Source organism: Carettochelys insculpta, chromosome 10, assembly GCF_033958435.1.
Source record: "Carettochelys insculpta isolate YL-2023 chromosome 10, ASM3395843v1, whole genome shotgun sequence".
Lineage (NCBI taxonomy): Eukaryota > Metazoa > Chordata > Testudines > Carettochelyidae > Carettochelys > Carettochelys insculpta.
The window spans coordinates 25357577-25369863 of record NC_134146.1 but is presented as its reverse complement, the minus strand read 5'-3'; the positions used below and the strand labels follow the sequence as shown (position 1 = coordinate 25369863).

General features: G+C 47.2%; 1 protein-coding gene across 4 annotated transcripts in view; it reads right to left on the bottom strand.

Annotated features, from left to right (window-relative positions):
- AGTR1 (angiotensin II receptor type 1) overlaps positions 1 to 9131 on the bottom strand; it is an 84816-nt gene extending 75685 nt beyond the window's left edge. For 2 of the 4 annotated variants that reach the window (XR_012646787.1, XM_075004020.1), the window contains exon 1: positions 8951 to 9131. The gene's annotated coding sequence lies outside the window, so the exon portion shown is untranslated. The other 2 variants (XM_075004021.1, XM_075004022.1) reach the window with 2 other exon arrangements.
- Between the last annotated feature and the right edge of the window lie 3156 nt (positions 9132 to 12287).

The window sequence follows — 12287 nt, the reverse complement described above, 5'->3', positions numbered from 1 at the left end:
TACGGGAGGGAGTTTGGGTAGGGGAGAGGGTCTGGGATGCTGGCTCTAGGATGGAGTTTAGGTGTTGTATGCAGGTACTGGGCTGGGGCGGAGGGTTGTGGTGCAGAAGGGGTGAGGAGTCCGGCTCTCGGATAGTCTGGATCATGCAGATGTCTTGAGTAAAGTGCAGGCTCTGGGAGGAAGTCTGGAAGGGAGGAGGGGGTGTGGAGGCAGCAGGGGAGAATGAAGGAGGCAAGGGGGGACGTGTTGCTTTTACCTGGGGCAATTCGAGACTGGAGTGCGGGGAGTGGATCTGTGCACCATGCTGCTTGCAGGCACTGCCCCCACAGCTCCCATTGGCTGCAGTGATGCTCAGGGTAGGGATGTACTGGCTGCTGCAGGGAGCAAACAGGCAGGAAGCTACTCTAATCCTGCTGTGCTGCCAGTGGTGGCAGCAGAAGCCTTGAGCCCTTTTAAATCAGGTGGGGCAGCAGGAGGGCCAGAAAATGCGGTGGTGGGAGTGGGAGAGGAACACATGGGGGTGGCAGGCAGCACCACAGGGGAAACACCCAGCCTCAAACTTTGCTGGAGCAGAGCGCCCAGGCCAGAAATATTTCTGGAGCGTGGACACCCTGGGCCTATATAACTCACTGCCCTGGCCTGAAGAAGTACCCACCCTTACTCTCCTATCAGGAAGTCTTCCCTGAGGGGAGTTTATCAGACACTTGGTTATTCAGTTTTTTTCTGTGCTGCCTTCTGCTGCTGTTTGATTTTTCTCTCCTGCACAATCATGCCACTTACTGATGCCTTGGTTTTTTTTTGGTGTGAGGTTGCCTTCAATTGTTATCCCATTTCTAACCCTACAGGACACATGCTACTGAATACCACATAAACACTACACATGAAAACCAAGTGTACTGGCTAATATTTTTACACTGATACATGTTAACACCTGGATAGTTCTGCTGTCTCATAGATGCCACACAGAATTAAGATTGCAAAAGGTCATTAGGAGGGTAAATCTGTAATAGTGTGAGGAGGTGGCACAACAGTGAATGGAAAGATCACACCTTGTTGAGCATTCTGTTTTCCACTTCTTATTAGGATCCAGTTGAAAGCCTAAAGTCATTTTAGCTTGGTCCATCATTTATCTCAAAGATAAGTCTGTAAATGATTAGACTAACTGTTTAGTTTCATAGGCACTTTTACGGCAAGCAATCACAGTTGCTGTGATTTGTAGTAGAAAAACAGCTCCCTACACTGCTGGCTAAGAAGGATTCACAACAAAGGCTAGCAACTATATATGTTAGGGTGCATAGGTGACTGTGGAGAGAAAGGGTGCAGGAAGGACCACCCAGAGGAGCAGGGGCATGAAGTCATACGGGATGAGATGCACTCAGGCTCTTTTAGGCAGTGATGTTTTCAGAGTTTCATTCTACTCCACAAGTGGCACACGTGCATGGAAATGATTTGGGAGGAGGTAAATTTGCTGATATCATTTCAACTGAAAGAAACTGTGCCTAACAAAAGCTTGCCCTGATCTGATGATACCCGACTCAACACCTTGTAGAGTGTGGAATTATGTTAGTCATAAATGGAAATTAGAGATTGAAATTATGACAGGTTTAGTAACTTTGCATCTAGTTCTGACCTTGGCTACCTGCCTGCAGCTTCTACTGTCTTCAGGTAAGAATTGTGTATATTAAACCTCAGGCAGGAATTGATTCTTTACAAAGTTCACTGGGGAAGAGAAGATAGAATTGTTTAGGCATACTGCAGCATGCAAAAATTTCAGAAAAAAGAAAAACAGGTTGTACACAAGAGCTCCAGTGCTGTAAAACTGGACGAATCATAGTCAAGAGATCAGATACTTGTTCCACTGGTAATACTTGGCATCTTGCTGAGGACATACTGGGAGCCGGTTGGAGTCTGAGCACTGCAGGAAAATACCAATCATTATAGAGGAGCTTTGGGATGAAAGGAATTTGGCAGCAATTATTCCCACATGTGAAAAAGATGTTCCAGAAGTGTTCTGGGGGAATGGAATGTTAGGTAGCAGCTGAGTGCATGGATAGGTGCTGGAATTAAGGGTGCGGTGGGGTAGGGGGTGCTGCCACACCTCTGGATTTAAGTGGTTTTCATTTTATACTGGACTTACTATTTGGTTTAATGGCTCTCAGTACCCCCAACACACTAAGCAAATTGCGCCAGCACCCCAGAATTCATGACTGTGAGTGTATGGTCTAGTAGCCGGACAGGAGACTCTCTTCTCTCACTAAGGATAGTTGTTTAATTGGTGCTGTGTTTGTGACCAGCACTTGTAATTTTTGAAATTTTATTTTTTGCACGTTCCAGAATTTGCATAGATACTGTGACTGGTGGCACAAAAGCACAGGGGAGTACCAGAGAGGTTGGTAATACTGAGAGACTGGCTTTTAAGTATTTATTCCATTACAAAATACAGTACTTAAAATTACACAGTACAGAAAACTTACGGAGTGGCCCAAATAAATGCAGTACTTTCCTGCTGTGTGAAATGAAACGATCAAGAATTTAAAGCAGTGGTTCCCAAACTTTTCTGTACCACGGCACATTTCAATGAGACACAATTCCACGGCACACCCACTTTTTTTCAGCTGAAACTATTACTAATAAATACCACATTTACTATGGTTACGATCTTACTAGACAGGTTTGCAACATACTAGAGCATACAACAAGCTAAACAAGAATCAAATGGGATGTTGAGTAATTGAGTAAGTGCTGAAATGTTTGATTACTTGCTGGGGAGGTGGGGGAGCAAGTGAGGCAGGTCGAGAGAGTAGGCTCCCCTTCCTGCCAGCCTATTGGAGCCAGGGTGTGGCCTTTACTGCATACTGGCTTCAGTGAGCTCACCCCTTGCCACAGCAGTAGCGGGGTCAGGCACTCCGACAGCCAGCAACATTTCAGTGAATGGGCTCCTCTGGGGTTGGCATTTCTCCTTGCAGTAGCTCTACAAAGTGATGCAGCGAAGAGAAACTGATGAAGTTTCATGGCACACTTGAACAGTTCTCAGAGCACACCAATGTGCCACTAGTGGAAGACCACTGATTTAAAGCATGGTTCTACTTTGAACATTAACAAACTTCCTAAAGATAGCACTGTTTTTACTCCAGAGAGCAGCTCTGTTTGTGTACTCATGGTAACTGCTTAATTTACTGAGTGAAAAAAAAGTATTTCCCACCTCTTACACCTGATAGTTCTGAACATTGCATGCAGCACCAGGAGACTGACATGGAATAGATTCTGGCTCTTGCATCATCAACAGAATTGTTAATCATGTTCCCATTAAGGAAACTCTAGTGATGTTAATCCATGATCCAGAAAAAAAAATCCATTTGTATTTTAGAACCCAGCCTGTGTTTGGATGGCTGGTAGCATTCACAACCAGCTTTTAAATGAACAGATTTTATCTGGAGGTTATTGAGAGGCAATCCATATGTAACATAATGTCAGTTTCAGTCAGTTCTCATAGTAGATGAGCACTTAAAAAAACAAACAAACAGATAATCTAGCCCAGGAACAGTTTACTATGTTAGTTATGATGTAGACTTCGGGGTGGAAATCACATTTATGTCTGCAAATAGAAGACAATATTTTAACACCGCAATTAAGTATAAATGGGATTCTCCTTTCATTATCTGTCTCTCAGCCTCCTTATTTTACAGATATCTTATTGCAGATAAGATGTAGAAACTGAACATCTTTTTGTCCTACATGGGAGATTAGTTAACAGTACCTAGAATGGTGATGTAACTTGGACAAAACAGCATGCTCCTCCTTCTGCAAAGTTGTGGTACCAACACCTCTGGCTGTCATTATTGCCATGGGAACAGATATCTTCCCATTACCAGTGGTCGATACAGAATATGCAAAGTGGTGAGTGCTGCTGCCAGGCTAGAAGACAGGATATATTACCAACGGGCCTAATTCTCCTTTCTCCTCTGATGTAAAGCAGGAATAAACTCAGTTTCAGTCAATGCAATGCACTGGTGCAAATAAGAAATCTGTGCCCACTATGTTCAAATCTCAAAATGAACACTTGTCCCTACAAGGAGTAATGGGACAGATTTGTTTCCCCACTCTTAGAAATGTGCATCAGGAAGTATTCAAGAAACATACTCCTGGCTTAACATTGCTGTGAGAATGTGGTTGGGGGTTTGTAGAAAGGACAAATATGCAACAAATGCTCAGTGCCGTCTGGACAATGATACCAGTAAAGTACAAATGGTTTAATTGCTGCCATAACCCCCGCCTACCCCTGGCAGTTTAATTGTGTTTTTGATATTTAGACTCTTTGTGGTATTTTAAAAGTTATAATGGCAAAGCAAAAGGACCACCCTCAAAGAGTATGAAAGGTCTGTCTAATCACAAAGCACTGCTGCCAGAGTACTTTAACATAATGACATTAGTTACCTGCTTTAGGCCAGGGGTGAGGAAACTGGGGGCAGACCCCCTCAGTGGGGCATGAATTGTCATGGGTGGGGGGCACAGCACAATTGGCTGCTATGTGTCAGGCTCATCCATCTCATTAAAAATGTTGAAATGTTATTTTTATGTACATGTATTCACATTTATATAGCAAATTTCACAAAGCTTTTACTTTCTACGTACTAATTTGCTTACACATGCTGAAAGGGGTTTTTTTCATATGAACGTAACCAACATTTTCATCAGTTTGGATTCCATTAGACAGGTTGTGGGGGGTGCTAACTGCAGGGACCAAAAGTGGGACCTGCCTGATGTAAAAAGTTTGCTCATCCCTGCTGTAGGCCATATTCAGCCCTCCTTATTCAGGCAGAATCGTTTTACTTTAATTCTAATTTATTGTAGCATTGTTGTGTTCATAGAGCTATGTTAAAGGGAGTGATGCTTCCAATCAACAATATACAACACAAAATGGCTTCAAATTCAACAAGGAATCCTGTGGCACTTAAAGACTAACAAATGTATTTGGGCATAAGCTTGCATGGGCTGGTGCCCACTGTGTCAGATGCATCTTTTATCTGCTTCATACAGCTAAATTCAATACCTGACATGGTGACAAGTTTTAGAGGGTTAGCTGTGTTAGTCTGTTTCAGCAAAAACAACGAGGGATCCTGTGGCACCTTAAAGACTAAGGCATTTACTTGGGCATAATCTTTTATCGGTCATAAGCTATGTATGTGGTGATAAATGTGCATCTGGAATGAAGTGGATGGCAGCCCACAAAAGGTTATGCCCAAATAAATGCCTTAGTCTTTAAGGTGCCACAGGACCCCTCATTGTTTTTGCTGAAACAGACTAACACTGCTAGCCCTCTGAAACTTGTCTCCAAATTCAGAACCAGCAATTACAACTGGCAGATGCATTGAGTTTATCTACCAGACTTCCCAATTCTATGGCACTTAATTTTAAAAATAAACAACAGGCAGCCCCCGACATACGAACACATCGACTTACGACCATTCATACTTACGACCAACCTCCAGCTCACCCCCCGCCCCCCGTGCGCCCCAGCTCATCTCCCCCAGCAGGGGGCTCCAGCCGCATGTCTGGGGCTCCTCTTCAACCCCCGTGGACCTGGCACCAACCTCTGTGCCCCAAACTCCCTGCACAGCTGGGCCTTGACCCCCCTCACCTGGTGCCAACGCCCTCATATGCTATGTGGCCCCAGATCACCCCCCCGCATGGCTGGCTCTGCATGCACGGGGCTCCAACCTACCCCTGCTCAAGCACCCTGCCCCAGTGCATCCCTGTTCATCTCCTCCCCTGTATGGCTCAACCCCCACATGGCCCCAGCTCACCCCTGCATGCCTGAGGCTCTGGCTCCCAGCCCCCGGCAGGGCTCCAACCCCCCTCCACTCAACCCCTCTCTCCCGTGGCCGCAGCTCACACCCCTGCCCCCAGACTTGGGGCTCCGGCTGTCAGCCACTGCTGGCGTGCACAGGGGCTCTATCCACCCTGCCAGCTCAACCCACCCCTGCCCCAGTTCATCCCCTTTCAAGCCCCCCATCCCCAGCTGGTCCCCCCAGCATGCACTGGGCTGTAAGCCACCAGTGTGGGCAGAGCTCCAGCTGTCAGCCGCTGCGGGCACATGAGACTCTAGCCTCCCATCTATCCCCCCGGCCCCGGTTCACCCCATTCAACCCCCTAACCCCCCATGGCCCCAGCTCCAGCCCCACCACCCACCACCCCTGCAGCCCTGGCTCGAACCCCCTGGCTGGGCTCAACCCCTGCACCAAATCCCTGCTGTCCGGGTCCAACCCCCTGCAAGCCCCAGCTCAACTGCACCCGTCCACCATCCCTGCTGCCCTAACCTACCCCAGGCTTTACCTCTGCCCCCTCCCAGGGCCCCAACCCAAGCCCTCCCTGATTTACGTGAAATTCAAGGTGTACGAGGGTTGCGTGGAAGGAAACTCTCACGTACCTCGAGGGATTACAGTATAAGAGTATTTCCAATTTACGACCAAATCGAGTTACGACCTGGTGTTCAGAACGTAACCCATTTGTAAATTAGGGACTATCTGTATTGGTACACTCCAGTGCCTGTGGAAATTCAAACTAAGTTGCTAAATGTTATGGGATGAATCCGAACAGTCATCCCCATTGATTCTCTTAAGTTCAGAAGAGTTACACAGTTATAACATGGTCTGAAGAAGTGGGTCTGTCCCATGAAAGCTCACCTAATAAACTATTTTGCTACTCTTTAAAGTGCTACTTGACTGCTTTTTGTAGTCATAACAAAGAGTATAATTTGACAGTGCAAGATGGCTTAAGGTGATTTATCCAGTTGCTTTGCTGGCATGAGTGGGTTTACTTGGATCTTGAAATATTAGAGCATGCATGTCTCTGTAAATAAGATCCTAGACTTCTACAAGTATTGTACCTCATACATTTAAGGTTTGAGGTCATTTAAATATTAAAATGTTAAAACACAGAAGCCTGTTGCTGACTTTTTCCTCTGGATTATCACAAAAAATGGACTGACATTAGCTTACCCAGAAAGTTACAAAATCTAGACGAAACCCATATCTCACATTAGACAGCCAAAGCTGCATTTCCAACCCTTTAAAATGTTCAGTTTGAATCTGTAATAAAATCAATAGAAGACCTTGCACCACTGTAATCACTGGTGCCTTTATCAGTGTTACTTCAGCACACCATATGGCCTATTAGGACTGGCCTGTGTAACCTCCAGATTCAGAGGGGTTACCATTCTAAATTCCATCACTTTTGATAAGTGGCATCTTTATTCTATTTTGGAACTGCTGACAAGAAATTAAAGAGGAGTTGCATGACATGACTGTGAGTTTGCAAGCTCGACCAATCTAGTTATCTTCCAAATAAAGATAAATATGTGGCATGGTTTCAATAAACTGGCCTTGATGCAACTCTGCAGTCTTCATGCTGGGTTCTGCTTGTAGATGATTGCATTTTGGCCAGGGAAAAGGGATTCAACTTCCAACTTTATGTAAACAAAGTATAAATTTATCATAAAACTGTATACAACAGAGTAGAAACAGTGGATACATTTTTTTCATTAGGCAGCAGGACATTTTTTCTGTAAAAAATAAGAATAATTAAAATAATCTGTTCCAACACTCCCCAGATGAAAAGCGAAACAAGAAGCAATGGGCTTAAATTGCAGCAAGAGAGATTTAAGTTGGACAATACGAAAAACTTAACAGTCAGGGTGGTTAAACATTGGACTAATTGTCCAGGGTGGAGGTAGAATCTCCATCATTGGAGATATTTAAGAACAGTTGAACAAACATGTAACAGGGATGATCTAGGTCAGTGTTTCTTAAACTATGTTCTGCGGAACGTTGGTGTTCTGCAAATAACTGTGTGTTGAGAGCATTTGGAAAAATAATTCAAAGTATATATTTTCAGTTATTAAAACCAGATACAATGTAACTTTTTCACTGTTATAACATCTCATTAAATTACTTCATTTTGTTTTTGCTGTATTAATTGCTAGTATTTTGTCTAACTTTTTTAATGAACATTTTGATAGGTGTTCTGCATAAAAATATTATTGTTTGGTGTTCCGTGGTCTCAAAAAGTTTAAGAAATGGGCTCTTTTGCATACTTGGCTTAATCTAATTCTTGACACCGCCCCCCTTTTGCCCCTCTACTCTCTGGTTTGCTCACCTTGATAATTTTTTTTTCTGATTTGTCAACCTTGATTACTTTTTTGGTTCTCTGTGCCTTAAATATTGAATCTGTTCTGGTATGGATATGGTCTGAAGAAGTGGGTCTGTCCCATGAAAGCTCACCACTTAATAAATTATTTTGTTAGTCTTTAAAGTGCTACTTGACTGCTTTTTTTTTTTGATAGTATATAGACTAGCACGGCTTCTTCTCTATTTCTGCTTTAGACAGTGCTTCCTCCTAACGTGAGGGCTGGGGGGCTGCACGTGAAGACCTCTTGAGGTCCGTTCTAGTGTTCTGTGATTCTGTTAAAAACCATCTACCAGGGAAAGAGTAACAGAGAGGTAGCCCTGTTAGTCTGTATTCTAACAAAAGCAACCCCGCAGTCCTGCAGCACATTAGAGACGAACAAATCGATTCATTAGGTGATGAGCTTTCCTGGGACAGACCCACTCCTTCATATCTATGATTTTGTTTACCAGGGAAACAGGCAGCGACCACCCAACACAAGTTAACTCCCCCTCTGCCCTGGGAGCTGACTTCCCTGCAGAGCTGCCTCGTCAACTCACACGGCAGATCGCTTTAGGTCTCACAACGCCAATGGGGAAAGAGAAAAAAAAACAAAACAAACAGCCTTAAAACTTTTCCGCGGTGACTTGAAACCAAGCCCCGCTCCCAGCTCCAGCGGCAGGGCAGCGCCAACCCCCCCCTACCCGACCCCTGTGTGGGGCGAGGGGGAGACACCCACCCCACGGGCTGCATTACTGGACTGCCTCGCAGGGCAGCGGGGACTTACAGGCTGGCGCGTGCGGCGCTGGCTCTCCGCGCGCTGGCCCGGGCCGTGCAGCATCCAGCGGGCTCGCCACGCGCCTGCAGCTCTTGCCCCCGCCCCCCGGCGAGTCGGCCGCGGCTGCCGCGCGCTTCTGCCCCTTGGCTGCTCGGACCCCGGCGCTTTATAGCGAGAGGCGTTGCTGCAGGGCCGGGGCTCTCGCCTCTCAGCCTCCCCCCACCCCGCGCCCCAGCCCCGCCGGGCGCCCCGGTGACCTCCGCCCCTCCCACTTCCTTCCACGCAGGAGCGGAGCCCAGAGGCTCCCCCAACTCTGCAGCCCCCTTCCGCTCCTCCCATTGCTGTCCCCCTCCCCCGGGCGGGCTGGGCCGCCGTGTCCGCCGCTGCAGAGCCGCTCCTGCCGCTGGGACGTTCCCCTCCTCAGCCTGAACTTGGCTCAGTGTGTGTGTGTGGGGGGGGGGGCAGCAGGGGAGCAGAAGCCCCCCCCCCCCCCCCGTTTGTTACCAGGTCGCTGCTGGCCTCGCGCCTGCCGCCCCTCGCTCGGCTCCCCCGACCCCCGAAACACACTTCGCCTGCTGGGGGGCGCAGGCCAGTCAGCCAGGAACAAAAGGCCCCGCCCATGCAAACTCCTGCTTGGCTCCTGGCTGGAGTCAAGGCGCAGAGGGGTGAGGCCCGGAGCTCCTGCCAGCCCCTGAGGGATGGGGATGGAGCTCCAGCAGCAAACGCGACACACGCAGGTGAGGGCAGCCGACATGCTGCTTGCCCGCCCCTCCCCCCACTCTTCTCCCACTTTTCCCTCTCCCCTCAGACACAGTTCCTGGAAAGGTGCTTCCCTCTCCCCCCGCCTCTCCCAGTCTTTGCGCTGCCAGTGAGAATACAGCGAGGTATCCGGCAAAGCCCATCGCAGGGCCAGGAGCTTCTGCAGCACTTCTTACAAATTCATTGAAACAAGCAGGCTCCGGGCGTGGTGGGGAGTGAAGCTCTGGGCGAAGGGGCTTGCTGAAGATTTCATCCAGGACTGCACCTGTTGATCTGTTAACGGAGGCTGGGAGGAACAAGCCCCTTGAGACACCAGGAGACCCAGGGCTGCCCTGGCAGGCTGCTGCTCCATGCACGTTCAGGTAATTCCACCTTTGGATGGTTTGGTGTGTCACTGCAAGAAGAGCAAATATGAAAAAATGACCACCTGGAATCCTTTCCTGCTGTCAAGAAACAAACATAAGGTGTCATGCCACAAACATTGTTTAATTTGCCCTGAAAACTTCCCCATTTTTTCAAGTCTCCAATTTTTTTTTTTTTGGTGGTGGTGGGGTGATGACCATCTTTTGCCTGGCAAATAAGCAACCTGATTTTTGTGAGCCAAAATAAAGCTAACCTCATTTACGTGGCCAAAACCAAGCTAAACTCTGCCCCACATCCTCCATCCTCCCCAGTCTATGTGAGTGGATCCCCTGAGTAGCATTCAGTGGGCTGACTGCCCACCCAAATTCTATCCATCCCACCTTGTGCCTCCTTTCACCCCGTGAGCCCATCCTGCCTTGACTTTCACTCCCTTCAGTCCTCTGAGCCTACCACAATGTTTCTTTTTGTCCCTTTGTTCCCTCGTGTCCCTTGTGCCGCTTCCTCCTGGACTGAGCCCATTGTGCCTTGCTTTTTCCCCGTGCTCCCTTGTGCCATTTCTTCTGCCCCTGGACTCCAGCCTTTCCTGTGCTCTTGTGAACCCTGTTGCTCCCTTTTTCATTCAAGTCCATTGCACCTACCCATTGCTCTCCTTGTGTGGTACATTCCCGTGGTAAAATGTCAAAGCATATGCTGAATGTAGCAGAGTCTCAAAAACTTGAGTGACATCCTTGAATTTCACTGCAGTGATGTTTGCTTTCTGAAATCCTACCAAATTAATTGTTTGTATTTACCGTAAGTATTTCTATAAACCCTTCAGTGCACATAAAACCAAACTAATCTGAACAATTTGTGACCCAAGCTTCATTATAGCTCCATGTTACTGACATACATCATTTAATTATACTCTAGATCAGTGATGGACAACCATGATTAGTAAGTGGGCCACATGAGTGACACTCCATCATCTCTGTGGGCTCCGTCTGGCTTCCTGTACACTCCCTCTTTGTCCCTGTCCCCCATGTGCCTCTTGTGCACTGGAGCCTGGCATTAACCTGCTCCTCCCCAGCTCTCCCAGTACTTTTGGGGCTCCATGAATCTGCTGATTCATGCACCATCCATGCTCCTGCCTCTCCCTCCCAGAGCTGAACAGATGCAAACAGCTGATATGAAGTGTTCCAGCTCTGGGAGAGAGAGGGACAGAGCATGGATCAACAGATCGGTGGAGCTCCGAGGAAGGGAGGGGGAAGAGTAGGAAGCGTAAGGCTTTAGTGCCCCAATGTACGAGAAGCACATGTGGGAAGGAGGCAGATGGGGACTGTGGACCCCCAGGGGGCAGCCTGCAGCCTGTGGGCCTCAGGTTGCTCTCCACTACTCTAGATAGTAATTGTTTTTAATGGTGTAGGCTGGGGTCAGCAGCCTTTCTGAAATAGTGCTGAAATTTGACCTTTTGTTGTCTATGTGACAGAGATACTTTTAAAAGTTACTAATAGTCCTACTTACAGCAGCTTCATTAATAAATAAAGATGCAGAGCTTTACCATTTGGGAGGAGGTTGGTAGCATTAGCCGGTCTTTTGTTACGCCACAGGCGGCATGGCTTTGAGCAAGCTCTCGGCTGTCTGGGCCAGGAGAGGTGGGGCTGAGCTCCTGTCTGGTGTGCTGATGAAAATTGGCTTGTGTGCTGCTCGTGGCAGGTATGCTGGGGGTAGCTGGCCAAGACTGTAGCATTCATTAAAAATTGTTTAAATAAATAGGGCTATGTTTGGTCTAGTTTTAAGTTACTATGGACTATTCATACAGTAGAATATGGACACGGAGTCATGGTTAAAGTAATCCATCTCCAACAAAATTTGAAATGGAGCCCCTACCCAGTGGGAGGGGAACCTAAGGGATTTACATGCTGAAACTCTGCAGCCACCAGGCTACTCTGTTTTCCACTTTTGGTTGCTCAGCTGTCTTACCACAGCTTGCCTGTTGTGGAAGTGAAAGATAAACATGCAGATGTGGTGGGCTGTGGCTAAAATAAAGGTGGCCTTGTACATAGGTTTTCTCTTTCCCTGATATTAGTACAGAAGAGTTTAGTGTTGTTTATTTCACAGTGTGCAATAGACACGCTACTCTGCAGCCCAAGGGGGAAAATCTATTTTAGAGGGAGGGCCAACTCTACCATAAATGCAGATCCAGTAGTTTGTGTGGGGCTAATATGTGTATAATAGTACACAATAA